A 17,346-nucleotide genomic window follows, 5' to 3' on the forward strand; every position below is an offset into this window, starting at 1 on the left:
AAAAAATGGTGGAGAGATTACTTGTTGACCAGACCAGATGGGTCGCCTGCTCTTACTTGGGACTAGTTCTCTCATCTCTTCATGGAGAAGTTTCTGCCTATCACATTGAGAGAGGAGCGTCGCCGTCAATTTGAGCGTCTTCAGCAGGGCAGTATGACTGTTACTCAGTATGAGACCCGTTTTGTGGATTTGGCCCATCATGCTATTCTTCTGCTTCCCACCGAGAGAGAGAGAGAGAGAGAGAGAGAGAGAGAGAGAGAGAGAGAGAGAGAGAGAGAGGGTGAGGAGGTTTATTGATGGACTTGCTCAGCCTATCAGATTGCAGATGGCTAAGGAGACTGGGAGTGAGATTTCTTTTCAGGCGGCTACTAATGTCGCCAGACGAGTCGAAATGGTTCTTACTCAGGGAGGTTAGGGGTCTGATAAGAGACCTCGATATTCCGGTGAGTTCAGCGGTGCCTCATCTAGAGGCAGGAGTACTTTTGGTAGAGGCCATCCTCCCAGGCCATTTCATTCAGCACTTCAGGCATCCCACGGAGCCTCAGGTGGTCGTGGCCCTCAGATGCATTATTCCGACCAGCTAGCCTATGATGCACAACCAGCTCCTATTAGTGCACCTCCACTCCAGAGTTATCAGGGTGGTTATTCAGGTCGACAGGGTTAGTTTCAGGGTCAACAGTCACAGCAGCCAAGGTTATGTTATACTTGTGGTGATCCGTGGCACATTACTAGATTTTGCCCTCGAGCAACGGGCAGCTCACAGCATCAGAGTTCTCGTGCCATGGTTTCGGCACCAGTTGTTGCACCACCTGCTCAGCCAGCCAGAGGCAGGGGTCAGGCAGCCAGAGGAAGGGGCCAGACAGTTAGAGATAGAGGTCAGGCCGTTAGAGGTGGAGACCAGCCAGCTAGAGGCCGTCCCAGGGACGTAGTTCAGGGTAGTGGGGCCCAGCCCCAGTGTTATGCTTTCCCAGCCAGGCCTGAGGCTGAGTCATCTGACGCTGTTATCACAGGTACTATTTCAGTTTGCAGTAGAGATGCTTTAGTTCTATTTGATCCGGGATCTACTTACTCCTATGTGTCATCCTATTTTTCTTCCTATTTGGTTGTGCTCTGTGATTCTTTGAGTGCTCCTGTGTATGTTTCCATACCAGTGGGAGATGATATTGTTGTAGATCATGTTTATCGTTCGTGTGTGGTCACTATTGGGAGTCTTGAGACTCGTGTAGATCTTCTACTTCTCGACATGGTTGATTTTGATATCATACTGGGTATGGATTGGCTGTCACCTTATCATGCTATATTAGATTGTCATGCCAAGACAGTGACCTTAGCCTTGTAGGGGTTGCCTCGATTAGAGTGGAGAGGAAATCTTGGTCTTTCTGCCAACAAGATTATCTCTTATATGAAGGCTCAGCATATGGTCAAGAAGGGGTGTCTAGCTTATTTGGCTTATGTCTGCAATTCTAGTGGGAATGTTCCTTCCATAGATTCGGTGCCGGTTGTTCGTGAGTTTCCAGAGGTGTTTCCAGCAGACCTGCCGGGGATGCCACCGATAGGGATATTGATTTCTGCATTGATTTGGCTCCGGGCACTCAGCCTATTTCCATTCCGCCATATCGCATGGCCCCGCCAGAGTTGAAAGAATTGAAGGAGCAGTTGCAAGATTTGCTTTATAAGGGCTTCATTAGACCTAGTGTCTCGCCTTTGGGTGCACCTGTGTTGTTTGTGAAGAAGAAAGATGGATCGATGAGGATGTGCATAGATTATCGGCAGCTGAACAAAGTCACCATCAAGAACAAATATCCATTGCCGAGGATTGATGATTTATTTGATCAGCTTCAGGGTGCCAAGGTATTTTCAAAGATTAATTTGAGATCTGGCTACCATCAGTTGAGGATTAGGGCATCCGATGTTCCTAAGATAGCTTTTCAGACTCGGTATGGGTATTATGAGTTTCTAGTGATGTCATTTGGGCTGACAAATGCCCCAGCAGCATTCATGGATTTGATGAACCGGGTGTTCAAACCCTACTTGGATTCCTTTTTGGTTGTGTTTATTGATGATATCTGGATCTACTCCCACAGTCAAGAGGAGCATGAGCAGCACCTTCGGATCGTTCTTCAGACTCTGAAGGACAGCCAGTTATATGCTAAGTTCTCAAAATGCGAGTTTTGGTTGAGTTCAGTTGCTTTCTTAGGTCACGTTGTAACAACAGAGGGTATTCAGGTGGATCCTAAGAAGATTGAGGCAGTCCAGAACTAGCCTAGACCCACATCAGCTACAGAGATCCGTAGTTTCCTGAGTTTGGCGGGCTATTACCATCGATTTGTAGAGGGGTTTTCATCCATAGCAGACCCGTTGACCAGATTAACCTAGAAGGGTGCCCCGTTCAGGTGGTCAGACGAGTGTGAAGCGAGCTTTCAGAAGCTCAAGACTGCTTTGACCACGGCACCGGTATTGGTGTTACCCACATGTTCATGATCTTATACAATATATTGTGACGCATCTCGTATTGGTCTGGTGCGGTATTGATGCAGGGTGGCAAGTTTATTGCATATGTTTCACGGCAGCTGAAGGTTCACGATAAGAATTACCCTGTTCATGATCTAGAGCTGGCAGCCATTGTTCATGTGCTGAAGATTTGGAGGCACTATCTTTACGGCGTGCCATGTGAGGTATTCACTGATCATCGGAACTTGCAGTATTTGTTCAAGCAGAAGGAACTAAATTTGAGGCATAGAAGGTGGCTGGAGCTATTGAAAGACTATGATATCACCATATTGTATCATCCCGGGAAGGCCAATATGGTGGCCAATGCTTTGAGTAGAAAGTCAGTCAGTATAGCTATCCTTGCATATATTCCATTTGGTGAGAGACCGCTTACATTGGATGATCAGGCCTTGGGCAACCAGCTCGTGAGGTTAGATATTTCTGAGCTCAGCCGTGTTCTAGCTTGTACAGTTGCTCGGTCTTCTTTGTTTGAACTCATCAGAGATCGGCAGGATGACGATCCTCATTTACTTGTCCTTAGAGACACAGTGCGGCACGGTGGTGCCAAGCAGGTTACTGTTGGAGATGACGGAGTTTTGAGGATGTAGGGTCATATTTGTGTGCCTAATGTGGATGGACTTCATGAGTTGATCCTTGAGGAATCCCACAGTTCCCAGTACTCTATTCATCTAGGCACCGCCAAGATGTATCAGGACTTGAGGTAACATTATTGGTGGAGGCGAAAGAAGAAGGACATAGTTGCCTATGTAGCTCAGTGCCTAAATTTCCAGCAGGTAAAGTGTGAGCATCAGAGACCTGGTGGTTTACTTCAGAGGTTAGATATTCCTGAGTGGAAGTCAGAGCGTATCACTATGGATTTTGTTGTTGGACTCCCACGGACTCAGAGGAAGTTCGATGCAGTTTGGGTTATTGTGGACATGCTAACTAAGTCAGCGCATTTCATTCATGTGGCAGTTACCTATTCCTTGGAGCGATTGGCAGAGATTTACATTCGTGAAATCGTCCGTCTTCACGGTGTGCCCATGTCTATCATTTCTGATCGAGGTATGCAGTTTACCTCGCACTTTTGGAGGGCAGTCAGCATGAGTTGGGTACACGGGTTGAGTTGAGCACAGCATTCCATTCTCATATGGATGAGCAGTCCGAGCATACTATTCAGATCTTGGAGGATATGCTCCGCGCCTGTGTTATAGACTTCGTAGGATCGTGGGATCAGTTCTTGTCGCTTGTAGAGTTCGCCTATAACAACAGCTACCAGTCGAGCATTCAGATGGCTCCCTATGAGGCATTATATGGTAGGTGGTATCGATCGCCAGTTGGGTGGTTCGAGCCAGGAGAGGCTCGGTTGTTAGGCACATACTTAGTACAGGATGCCTTGGATAAGATCAAGATTATTTAGGATTGACTTTGCACAGCTCAATCCAGGCAGAAGAGTTATGCCGACCGTAGAGTTCATGATGTTGCGTTCATGGTCGGAGAGAGGGTGTTACTTCGGGTATCGCCCATGCAGGGTGCGGTGCAATGAGGTTCGGAAAGAAAGGCAAGTTTAGCCCTAGGTGTATTGGACCTTTTGAGATTCTGGAGAGAGTGGGAGAGGTGGCTTACAAGCTTGCGTTGCCACCTAGTTTAGCAGTTGTTCATCTGGTATTCCATGTGTCCATGCTTCGAAAGTATCACGACGATTCGTCCCATGTTTTAGATTTCATCTCTGTCTAGTTGGACAAGGATTTAACTTACGAGGAGGAGCCGGTGGCAATTCTAGCCCGGCAAGTTAGCTAGTTGAGATCAAAGAGTTACCCTTCAGTTCGAGTGTAGTGGAGTGGTCAGCCTATTAAGGCAGCTACTTGGGAGTCCAAGTCCGATATGCGGAGTAGATATCCCCACCTTTTCACCAGCCCAGGTACTTTTCTATGTCCGTTCGAGGACGAACGGTTGTTTTAGAGGTGGAGAATGTGATGACCCAAAAGGTCATCTTATGATTTAGAACTTGAATCTGCGCTCTTAAGTCTTAAAAATCTCATTTTTATCCACCTCGATTTGCGTGCGTAGTCCGGGCATGTTTCCGGAAAGCTTCTATGTTGAAAATTGACGAAAATAAGAATTTATGCTTTAAAAGTTAATTTTAGTTGATTTCGGTCAACATTTTTGGTAAACAGGACTGGATCCATATTTTGACGGTCCCGGTGGGTCCGTATCGAATTATGGGATCTGGGTGTATGCCCGGAATCGAATTCGGAGGTACCTAGCTCAAGTAATGAATTTTTGATGAAAATTAAAAGCCTAAAAATTAATTATTTTTAAGAATTGATTGATGTTTGGCATTGTTAGTGTCAGGTCCGTATTCTGGTTTCGGAGCCCAGTACAGATTCATTATGATATTTTAAGACTTGTCTGTGAAATTTGGTGAGAAACAGAGTTGATTTGACGTGATTCGGACGTCAAGTTGAGAAAATAGAAATTTTAAAGCGTTCTTGAGAATTTCATTTGATTTGGTACTAAATTCGTAGTTAAGTGTTATTTTGGCGATTTGATCGCGCGAGCAAGTTCGTATGATATTTTTAGACTTGTGTGCATGTTTGGTTTGGATCTCCGGGCTCGGGTAAGTTTTGGATAGGCCACGGGATGTTTTAGACTTTGAAAATCTAGTATTTTGCTACAGCAGGTGTTCTGGCATGTCCTTCTTCGCGTTCGCGAAGGTCCTCTCACGAATGCGAAGAGTAAACTGATGAGGCAAGGATTTCTGCTTCGTGAACGCGAAGGTTTGGTCGCGAACGCGAAGCGATGGAGGCGTTACCCTTCGCAAATGCGACAAGCCCATCGCGAATGCGTAGTGTTAGGCATTGGAGAAGGGGAGTCAGTCGTTCCTTCAACGCGAACGCGAGCAATGCCTCGCGAACGCGAAGGCCAGGGGGAGTAACCATCGCGAACGTGAGCTGTGTCTCGCGAACGTGAAGGCTTGGCAGCCAGTACCCTTCGTGAACGCGACAGTGCTCTCGGGAAGGCGATGAACATTTTCGCCCATCACTTAACAGAATCCAAAAATGGAATTTTAGCCAAAAACTCTTCTTTTTTTTTCTCAAAAACGAAACGGTGAGAGGCAATTTTCCAAGAGCCATTTCTTCCCCAAATTGTTGGTAAGTGATTCTAAACCATTTTCTTTCAATTACCCATTACATTTCTTAAATTTGCAACCTAAAAACTAGAGTTTTCATGGTAGAATTAGGGGTTAGGGTAGAAACTAGGAATTTCGGGAATTTAGGGATTTAGACCTCAATTTGAGGTCGGATTCCAAAACCAATTATATATTCGGGCTCGGGGATGAATGGGTAAATAGATTTTGGCCCGAACCTCGGGTTTTGACCAAGCGGGCCCGGGATCAATTTTTTGACTTTTTGGAGGAAAATTTGGGAAATTTAATTTATGCAATATAATTGATTCCTTTAGCAATATTTGATATTATTGAGTCATTTTTGAATAGATACGAGTGATTTGGAGGTGAATTCCAAAGAAAAAGTTGTGATTGATAATTAAGTGGCCTTCAGAGCGAGGTAAGTGTTGTGTTTAACCCTGACTTGAGGGAATTAAGAACCTTAGATTACTTGCTAAGTGAAATCCATGTGAGCGGCATATATGTGAGGTGACGAGTACTTATGCGCCGCCAATTTACCTGTTTTCCATGTTTCTTTGTTTTTCTTATATTGTCTCTTTCCTATGCCAAATTGCTACGAGTTATACTAGTGTTGTTCAATTTATCGTTCTTATCGTGTTTACAGATTTTCTGGTGATGATTGAGTTTTTATTTCAAAGTTGAGATTGATATTATGGAACCAAATATTGAAGAAAGATTTGTACTTGTTAATCTATCTCCCTGTTGTTATTTATGCATTGCATTATGGTAAGGGGGAGTGTTAATGCACGAAAGATAATGTCGTGCCATATTGTGAGTGTTAATGCACGAAGGGTGATACCGTGCCATATTGTGAGTGTTAATGCACGAAGGGTGATGTCGTGCCATATTGTGAGTGTTAATGCACGAAGGGTGATGCCGTGCCGTTTCTATTAATTTTATGGTGAGATTGAGAGTAAAAGCACGAAGGGTGATGCCGTGCATTTTTCCTTACTGTATTCACTATTCCTGTTGATTCATGGTATATTGACTGCTCCGGTGATCATTCTGTTGTAGTTCTTTATCTTGTATTCCCCTTAGTATGTTTCCCTCCCGACATTTCCTGTTTAGTTCTTCATCTCTATTATTTGTATATACACTGTTAAATTGTACAGATTGATTTGTAGGTGCCTTACTTTAGCCTCGTCACTACTTCGTCGAGGTTAGGCTCGACACTTACCAGTACATGGGGTCGGTTGTACTGATACTGCACTTTACACTTTTTGTGCAAATTTTGATACCGGCTCGGGTTGATTGAGATTTTGCTATTGGTTCGCTGTTCGGAGACTCAAGGTAGATCTTTCGGTGTTCACAGACCTTGAAGTCCCCATCTATCTTTTTTGTTCTACGGTTTCTTTCATTCAGACAATTGTATTTCTTTCAGACTATTTCTTGTAGTAAATTCTAGAATGCTCGTGAATTGTGACTCCAGATCCAGGGGTAGAAATTAATACAGCTTTATAATATTCTGTACTTATTATATTTCATTTTAGTTAATTATTGTTATTTACTGAATGGAAATAAGGAATTGGTTTAACGATTTTCTAACATTGGCTTGCCTAGCAAGTGAAATGTTAGGCGCCATCACGGTCCCGTCGGTGGGAAATTTCGGGTCGTGACATAGGGATTGCTAGGAGGTTGGAGGGTATGATGACTCGGGAGAGAGAGAAGAGAGAGGCCAAGAGGTCTCAATAGTCTGGAACTTATAGTGGTACTCGTGCCCTAGCTACAGCTCGTCCAGGCAGGGGTTATATGGGTCGCCCTATTCAATCAGCACTTCCAGTTGCCAGCAGTGCTCCGGCCACTCCTAGGCCCCGGGATCCCTATTTGCACCGCCAATGTCTAGTGTACCTCCTGTACGGGGTGCTTTCAGCATTTAGTCCAGCCGATCAGGCCCGAGCCAACGACAACAACCATGTCCTCCGAGCATATGGTGAGGGATTGCCCCAGACTTAGGAGGGGTACACCTCCGCAGATTTCTCAGGCACCGAGTGCTCCACCGGGTCCTCAGGCTATAGTTACAGCACCAGCTACCACTCAACCTGCACCGCCAGCTAGAGGTGGAGATCGAGAAAGTAGAGGTCGCCCTATATGGGAAGGCCAGGCTAGATACTATGCTCTTCCTGCTAGGACGGAGGCAGTTGCATCTGACTCTATAATCACAGGTATTGTTCCGGTCTTTCATAGAGATGCATCAGTCTTATTTGATCCAGGCTCCACTTATTCATATGTGTCATCTTATTTTGCTTTGTATTTTGGTGTATCCCGTGATTCTCTGAGTTCTCTTGTCTATGTGTCTACACTTGTGGGTGATTCTATTATTGTTAACCATGTGTATGGGTCATGTTTGATTGTTCTTAGTGGTTTTGAGACCAAAGCCTATTTATTATTGCTTAGTATGGTGGATTTCGATGTTATTCTAGGCATGGACTGGTTGTCGCCCTATCACGCTATCCTTGATTGTCACGCCAATACGGTGACTTTGGCTATGCTAGGTCTATCGTGGCTAGACTGGAGAGGTACCTTAGATTATGTTCCTAGCAGAGTTATTTTATTTTTAAAGGCTCAGCGGATGGTTGAGAAGGGGTGGGATGCGTATCTAGCTTATGTGAGGCATGTCAGTGTTGATACTCCTATCGTTGAGTCAGTTCTAGTAGTGAGGGATTATTTATATGTATTCCCAGCAGATCTTCCGGGCATGCCGCCCGACAGAGATATCAACTTTGGCATTGATTTGTTACCGGACACTCAGCCCATTTCTATTCCACCATATCGTATGGCCCCATCAGGGTTGAAACAATTAAGGGAACAATTGCAAGAGTTGCTCGATAAGGGCTTCATTCGGCCCAGTGTGTTGCCTTGGGGTGCTCCTGTCTTGTTTGTAAAGAAAAGGTGGTTCTATGCGAATGTGTATCGATTATCGCCAGTTGAAAAAAAGTTACAGTGAAGAACATGTATCCATTGCCACGTATTGATGACCTATTTGATCAGCTTCAGGGTGCCATAGTGTTCTCTAAGATCGACTTGCGTTCAGGCTATCATCAGTTGATGATTCGGGAGCCAGACATCCCGAAGACTGCTTTCGGGACTCGGTATGGTCATTACGAGTTCCTGGTGATGTCTTTTGGGCTGACCAATTCCCTGACAATATTCATGCACTTGATGAACAATGTATTTCAATCCTATCTTGACTCTTTCGTCATTGTATTTATTGACGACATCCTAGTGTACTCCTGAAGTCGGGAGGATCATGAGCAGAACCTAAGTACTGTGCTACAGACCTTTAGAGAAAAGAAGTTGCATTCAAAATTTTCGAAGTGTGAATTCTGGCTAGACTTAGTGGCATTTTTGCCCCATGTAGTATCAAGTGAGGGGATCAAGGTATATCCGAAGAAGATTGAAGCAGTGCAGAGTTGGCCCGGACCATCCTCAGCTACGGAGATCCGAAGTTTTCTTGGCTTGGCGGGGTATTACCATCGATTTGTAGAGTGTTTCTCATCTATTGCAGCACCTATGACCAGATTGACCAAGAAAGGTGCTCCGTTTAGATGGACCGAGGAGTGAGAGGAGAGCTTTCAAAATCTCAAGACTACTTTGACTACAGCCCCAGTTTTGGTGTTGCCTACTAGTTTGGGGTCATATATGGTGTATTGTGATGTGTCGCGCATTAGTGTCGGTGCTGTGTTGATGCAGGACGGTAGGGTGATTGCGTACGCATCTAGACAGCTGAAGGTACATAAGAAGAACTATCATGTCCACGACCTCGAGTTAGCAGATATCGTTCATGCCTTGAATATCTAGCGGCACTATTTGTATGGTTTCCCTTGTGAGGTCTACACCGATCACCGAAGTCTACAACATCTGTTTAAACAGAAGGATCTTAACTTGTGGCAGCAAAGGTGGTTAGAGTTGCTTAAGGATTATGATATCACCATTCTCTATCATCCCGATAAGGCCAATGTAGTGGATGATGCCTTGAGTCGCAAGACAGAGAGTTTGGGCAGTTTAGCATATCTACCAGTAGCAGAGAGGCCTTTAGCCTTCGATGTTCAAGCCTTGGCCAACTAGTTTGTCATATTGGATGTTTCCGAGCTGAGCAGGGTTTTGGCTTGTGTGGTTTATCAGTCTTCTCTTTATGATCGTATTAGAGAGTGTTAGTATGATGACCCACATCTGCTTGTCCTTAAGGACACGGTTCAGCACGGTGATGCCAAGGAGGTAACTATTGGAGATGACGGTGTATTACGAATGCAGGTCAGGCTATGTGTGCCCAATGTAGATGGTTACGAGAGTTGATTCTCTAGGAGGATCACAGTTTGCGATATTTCATTCACCCAGGTGTCGCGAAGATGTATCAAGACCTGAGGCAGCTTTATTGGTGGAGGAGGATGAAGAAGGTCATAGTGGAATATGTAGATCGGTGCCTAAATTTTCAGCAGGTGAAGTATGAGAATCAGCGACCGGGTGGATTTTGGGGTGCTTGGGATCAGTTCTTTCCACTTGCAAAGTTTGCCTACAACAACAGTTATCAATCCAGTATTCAGATGGCACCGTATGAGGTTTTGTATGGTAGGCGGTGCCAGTCTCCAGTGGGTTGGTTTGAGCCGGGTGAGGCTATACTATTGGGTACAGATTTGGTTAAGGATGCTTTGGAAAAAGGTTAAATTGATTCAGGATTGACTTTGTATAGCCCAATCCAGGTAGAAGAGTTATGCGGATCGGAAGGCTCGCAATATTGCATTTATGGTTGGGGAGCGGTTCTTGCTTCAGGTTTCGCCCATGAAGGGTGTTATGAGATTCGGGAGGAAGGGCAAGTTGAGCCCTAGGTATATCGGTCCTTTTGAGATTCTTGAAAGGGTTAGAGAGGTGGCTTACAGACTTGCACTACCACCTAGTCTCACTGCAGTTCATCCAGTGTTCTATGTTTCCATTCTCCGGAAGTATCACGACGATCCGTCTTATGTGTTAGACTTCAGCTCAGTTCAGTTGGACGAAGATCTATCTTATGTTAAGGGGCCAGTGGATATTCTGGACACACAGGTTCGAAAGTTGAGGTCGAAGAACATCACTTCAGTTGAAAGTTCAGTGGAGGGGTCATCTGGTCGAGGAGGCGACTTGGGAGATCGAGCATGATATGCGCATCAGTTATCCTCATCTTTTCACCACTTTAGGTATGTCTCTATACTCATTCAAAGACGAACGTTTATTTTAAGAGGGGGAGGATGTAACGACCCGGTCGGTCGTTTTGAGAGTATTAGCCCCAAACCCCTAATTATTGCTTCCTCTATTTCATTTTGTGGTTACGTAACTTGTCAGGAGGAATTATTTTTGATTTCGAAGTGAAATGGGAAACATAGTCCCTAAAAATAGAAGTTTAAGTCGTAAGAATTGACCGTAGTTTGAATTGTATGAAGACGACTCCTGAATGTGGTTTCGACGGTTTCAATAGCTCCGTAGGGTGATTTTGGTCTTAGGAGCATGTTCGGATGTTGAATTGGAGATCCGTAGGTCATTTTAGCGTCAATTGGCGAAAGTTGGAGAATTGGATGATTTTTTGAAAGTTTGACCGGAAGTGGACTTTTGATATCGGCGCCGGATTTTGATTCCAGAAGTTGGAGTAGGTCTGTAATGTCAATTAGGACTTGTGTGAAAAATTTGAGCTCAATCGGACTTGATTTGATAGGTTTCAGCGTCGAATGTAGAAGTTTGAAGTTTTAAAGTTCATTAGGCTTGAATCGATGAACAATTTGTATTTTTAGCGTTGTTTGATTTGATTTAAAGGCTCGCCTAAGTCTGTATGATATTTTAGGACTTAATGGTACATTCGGGCGGGGTCCCTGGGTGTAATTCGGATTGAATCCAGAACAAATTGGACTTGTGAGAATGGCTGAAATGCACCATTCTCGTACAATCGCACCTGCGTAAGATTGACCACAGGTGTGAGCTCGCAGAAGCGAGCATTTGGGTGCAGATGCGGGGCTGGAGGAGATGGCATGTGGTCGTAGGTGCGGTGTGAAGGCCGCAGAAGCGGAGTCGCTTCTGCAAAAGAGTGATCGTAGAAGCAGACGAGTGCATGGGTGGCATGTCCGCAAAAGCGGGCGTGTTTGCGCAGATGTGCACCAGCAGAAGCAGGCTTTGGACAGCAGAAGCGGAATTGGGCAAGGGAGCTGGGACAACAGAAATGTCTTAGAGGCTCGAAGAAGCGAGTCCGCAGATGGGGAGTGAGGGGATGGAGGAGCGAAAGAAGCCACAGATGTGAGTGAGAGGTCGCTTCTGCGATGCCGCAGAAGTGGTTAAGTTTCCGCAGAAGCGGAAGTGCTGGACATAACACTTAAATACAAGGGTTCGCGATTTTGCTTCATCTTAAACATTTTGAGCTCGAGTCTTGGCGATTTTTGAGAGCATTTCGAGGGATTTCTTGAGGTAAGTCACTTAGGATCATTTTTATTCAATAATATTGTTTTCTCATTGAATTTCCCACCTAGTTTTTGTGTATTTAAAGTGGAATTTGAGAGATGGAGGCTAGGGATTTAGAGAGTTTAATTTGGGAATTTGAGTGGCGATTTGGTGTTGAATTTTGGTAAATTTGATATGGTTGGACTCGTGGTCAAATGGGTATTCGTATTTTGTGACTTTTACCTGATTCCAAGACGTGGACCCGGGTCGACCTTTTTGGGACGATTTTTCAATTCTTTGCTAAAGTCGTAGTGTTATTATTTAAATTAGTTTCTTGTAGTTGTAATTATAATATAAAATTGCTTTTGGCTAGATTTGGGTCATCCGGAGTCAAAAAATCGAGGGAAAAGCATTCTTATTGGCTGATTGAGCTTGGTTTAAGGTAAGCGACTTGTGTAACCTTGTGTGGGGAAAATCCCCTTAGGATTTGGTACCATTGTAATAATTTGTGATATGTGAGTGCTCTGTACGCGAGGTGACGAGTACGTACATGGGCTAAATATAAAAATTCCAGTTCTTGCTGAGTAGTCATCTTTTGATTACTTAACTGAGTTTCCTTAGCATGTGTAGTTATCATGTTTAGTCTAGTATCATATGTCTACGTGTCTTTACTCTTACTTGCAAATTGTGCAACATGCTTAGTTGAATTACCTGCTTCCTTGATTTTGTATTCAGTCTTTAACTGTAGGATTCCTTGCTGTAAATTAGGTTTTCCATAAGTTATAAGTTATGTATTTACTTTTGGGTCTACGAGACGGTACCTCGGGAGCTTCCCGTTGCATATTTACTTTTGGGACTACGAGGCGGTACCTCGGGAGCTTCCCTGCTGTGTATTTACTTTTGGGACTACGTGGCGGAACCTCGGGAGTGCCACCTGTTGTTTACCTCTATTTGATGTGTTATTACCTTTCTATAATTCCTTATTGTTAAATTCTCAGTGTTTCATTATATTATTATATTTTCTGCCTTGTTCCTTTTTATTCTAGTGGATCCTCGACCTGACCTCGTCACTACTCTACCAAGGTTAGGTTTGTAACTTACTTGGTACTGTTGTGGTGTACTCATGCTACTCTTCTGCACATCTTTTTGTGCAGATCCAGGTTCTTCCTACCAGGCCAGATACCAGTGAGATAGCCTGTACATGGAGACTTCAAGGTACATTTGCCAGCGTCCACAGATCTCAGAGTCCCACTTTATCCTTATTATGTTATTTTTCCTTATTCTTTTTAGACTCTGATGTATAGAGACACTTAATATTTTCTCTTAGAAGCTCGTGAGTTATTTCTACCAAGTTTTGGGAGTTGTGTTTATTTGAATCGCAGTTTTTTTTATATTTCATGTGTTGAGGTTTGAGTTCAGTTTATTTTGTGTTGTTCCGCACAAATGTTAGGCTTACCTAGTCATAGAGACTAGGTGCCGTCACGACATACTACGGAGGAAAATTTGGATCGTGACAGGCGTAGCCTCGTGCTATGGCGTTGGGGCGTTAGAAATTATTTTTTCACTACTGTAACATATATGGGGCATTGTGTATGCCACTGTATTAGATTTTGGGGCATTGTGTATGTTGTCGTGGAATCGTTGGGGTATTTGGTTAATTTTCTGCACTGTCGTTTATGACAAGTCCTTAGTTTGAATTGTGTTGAGATATAAAGTGTTTCATGTTAAATATTGATGTAAACTAGGGGTGGCATGTAGGCCGGTTCGGGCGCTAAACGGGCCAAGTGGGACGGTCCAAACGGTCTCGGTCCCGGTCCGGTCCCAAACTAAACGGGCCAAACAGTCTCGGGCTAAATGGTCTTTTTCTAGGAACCGGTCTCGGACCGGGCCCACAAACTCATGATCCCGGGCTAAATGGGCTAAGTTGGCCCAACGGCTAAAATATTAATTATTTTAAAAAAAATTAGAATTGAAATTAGAGACAAAAAGATGTAAAAAAAATATCTAAGGCAATGCCTTGTAAATTTTATTATAGAATTGTGACCTAAACTTTTTAATTCAAAATTTAAAGACAAAAATATTGTAAAGAGATATTCAAAGCAATGCCTTGTAATTTTATTATAGCATTTAAAAAATAAGGCAATATCTTTCTTAGTCTTCCTCTCCCCCTATGGAATGAGCACAACAAAGTGCTAATACCACCATTGAGAAGAAAAAGAAACTAATCAAGATGTGCCAAAATACAAGTTACATAATACATACTAATTTTTGTTCATACAAGTTACATGGTATCTCTTACAAACTTCATAAATCGTTCAAAGTATGAAGGAATTTCCGTTAGTGATGGCGAAAAAATAGCTTGGTCATCGTCGCTTCCAATGTCGGGCGAAGCAGCATCGTCTGCAAGTTCAGCTAGCAGTTCTTTGTAAGCTTCGTCTTCCTCTAGTTATGATTCAGCAAATTCAAAATTTCTTCTTTCCGAACGAATCCAATCTCTGAAAGTACAGAAGAAAATTATAGAGAGATTATGATAGATTGAAATTGATTTTGTAAGAAAATATGAAAGAATGGGGGGGTATTTATAGTTGAAAATAGGGGAAAATGTAATTATAAAAAGCTTGGGGTTAAAATAAAGTTTGGGGGGAGGGAGGGGGAAGAGGATTAAATGGCTATTTTTTAAATAGCCAACGGCTATTTTTGACAGCCCAACGGCTGTTTTTAAAATTTTTCAAACTGCTCTTTTTTTTAAAATTTTTTTTACAGTTGGGACTGTTTGGCCCGCCAAGGGACCGGTCCGGTCCCAGTCCTAACGGTTCAAAACCAAGAACCGGCCCACGAGACTGGCCCAAGCCAACATCTACCGGTCCTAGCCCGTTGGGCCCATTTGAACTGCGGTCCCGGGCCCGGACCGGCCCACTTGCCACTCTTAGTTTAAACTTTGTTGAGTATTATATTGTGAAATAATTTATGTTCATATTATTCCTTAGGGCTTGTCTAGTGTGAAGGATAATGAATAATGATTTCGGGATAAATATGTAATTATTTTATCTTATGTTTGGTTGGCTTTTGATTCCCGTATTAATTATTTATATAACAGTTGTAATAACTTTTTTTATACCACATTAAATGTAGGATAACCATCCCAGAATTACTACTCCAAGAATACAACAGCTAAATGATAAGTATGTTTTTCTCTTGAGTTCTTTCCCAAAAGTCTTTTAAGCAAGCAAAAGTTAAAACTAAAAATATATCCAAGTTTATCTAATATAAAATCAAGCATCTATATTATATATTTTCTATTTTTTATCCAATAAACTAAACATATATTAGTAAAAATGCATCTACTAAATAATCCTATCTATTTAATTCATGTAGTATAATCCTCACATTATAATCTCAATATAAGTTGTGATATACCAAATAACCTCTTTATGTGTATGCTATGCAGTTGCATGACAAGTCATGAAATACATTAAGAGCATATTAATCTTTTTGGGGTTCTCGCCTTGGGAAAAAAAGGGATACTATATGGCTATTTAACTAGTACATATATAATTCCTCTTATATTAAATATAGAACAGAACCTCAATCCTCTGCTCGTACAATACAATTCAACAAGTGTGAGCACATAATTTTTTACTATAATTGAATTTTTATCACCTTCTACTATGTAAATAATTTCAGAAATTTAATATATATTTTTTAGCTTTGTTACACTTATATATATATATATATATATATATATATATATATATATATATATATATGTGATAAAAATTAATAATAATTTAAAAGGTCAATTATTACTATTAGTATTATTTTTATTATTATTTTTAGCTTTTTTAATTATAAATAAAAAATAAAAGTAGGAAAAGTAGGTGGAAATTGTTTTTTAATTATAATTAAATAAAAATTAATTTTTTTAAAAACAAAACAAATTTCGGATGGGAATTAAAAAATAGGAAAAGTAGAAATATAAAATTAAAAAATAAAAGTAAAAGTAGGTGGAAATTATTTAGTAAAAAAGTAAAAGAAAGTGGAAAATTAGAAAAAATAAAAGTAAAAGAATTTGAAAATTTAAAAAATTGAAAAGTAAAATAAAGTTGAAATTAAAAAATAAAAGTAAGGGTATCTGAAATTTTTTTAAAAAAAGGTAAAATAAGTGGAAAATAAAAAAAAGAAAAGTAAAATAAGTGAGAAATAAAAAAAGAAAAGTATAAATGTGGGAATTTAAATATAATAAAAGTAAAAAAAAGTAAAAAATTAAAAAATAAAAGTAAAGGAAAGTGGGGAATTATTTTTTTAAAAAAATAAAAAAAATGGGAAGTGAAAATTCTTTTTAATTAAAAAAATAAAAATATCTGAAAATTTTGAAACTTTTTTCTATAAATAGAAGAGAAATTTGTGGAAAAAAAGAGGGAAGAGAGAAAAAAAAGAGGGAGGAAGGAATTGAGAGAAATTTATTTTCTTCTTCTAGGATAAGGAAATTTCTACTCGTGTCATTCTTTCTTTCTTTCTTTCGAAATATCCAGCAAAATCAGCCCCCCAAAAAATAGCTTTAAACCCAGCAAAAACAAGCCACTAAATCACCGGTTTTGCAAGGTCGATCGGAGTTACAAGTCGCAATTTTTTGTTCGAGGTTTCGTGGCCGGTGAAAGCTCTAGTCAACACTCATCGAATTGTTTAGCGCTTTTGTAATTTCAACTCTATTAATTTATATCAAAGGTTCGTTATTTTCCTTTCTTCACTGATTATAATTGTCCATTTACCTTCTTGTCTATTGATGTGATTATTGGGTAGCATAAAGTAGTAGTTCACTCTATTGATATTTGGATCATTTGAATCTGATTGTTTCCTTGTTCATATGTTTATTGGACCATGATGTTAATTTTAGAGTTGTAAATTTTTATTTTGAGTTGATTTAACCGGATAAAGGGTCTATTGAATCACTGTAATTTGGCTTGTTTACTAATTCTGTTCATGAGATTGTGGTGTCATTAGTTTTGTTTAAGAAATGTACAGAATATGAGATATTGGGTTGGATAATTTGCTTGGGACACGATTTGTTTCTAAGGAAATTGGTTTTTGGGCTGTTGGAGAAGAAAAGATTTTGGGCCAAAAGATTTAGTCTCATGAGGCCCAAAGTAATAAATAACATAGATGACTCATCTTTCTCTAAATTAGCCCACTTTTCTATAAATAATAAATCAAATTCTTCCACAAATAATTCCATACCTCATGACCTTACAATAATCTCAAAATTAGTAATTGAA

This window comes from Nicotiana tomentosiformis, chromosome 9, assembly GCF_000390325.3.
Source record: "Nicotiana tomentosiformis chromosome 9, ASM39032v3, whole genome shotgun sequence".
Taxonomy (NCBI): Eukaryota; Viridiplantae; Streptophyta; class Magnoliopsida; order Solanales; family Solanaceae; genus Nicotiana; species Nicotiana tomentosiformis.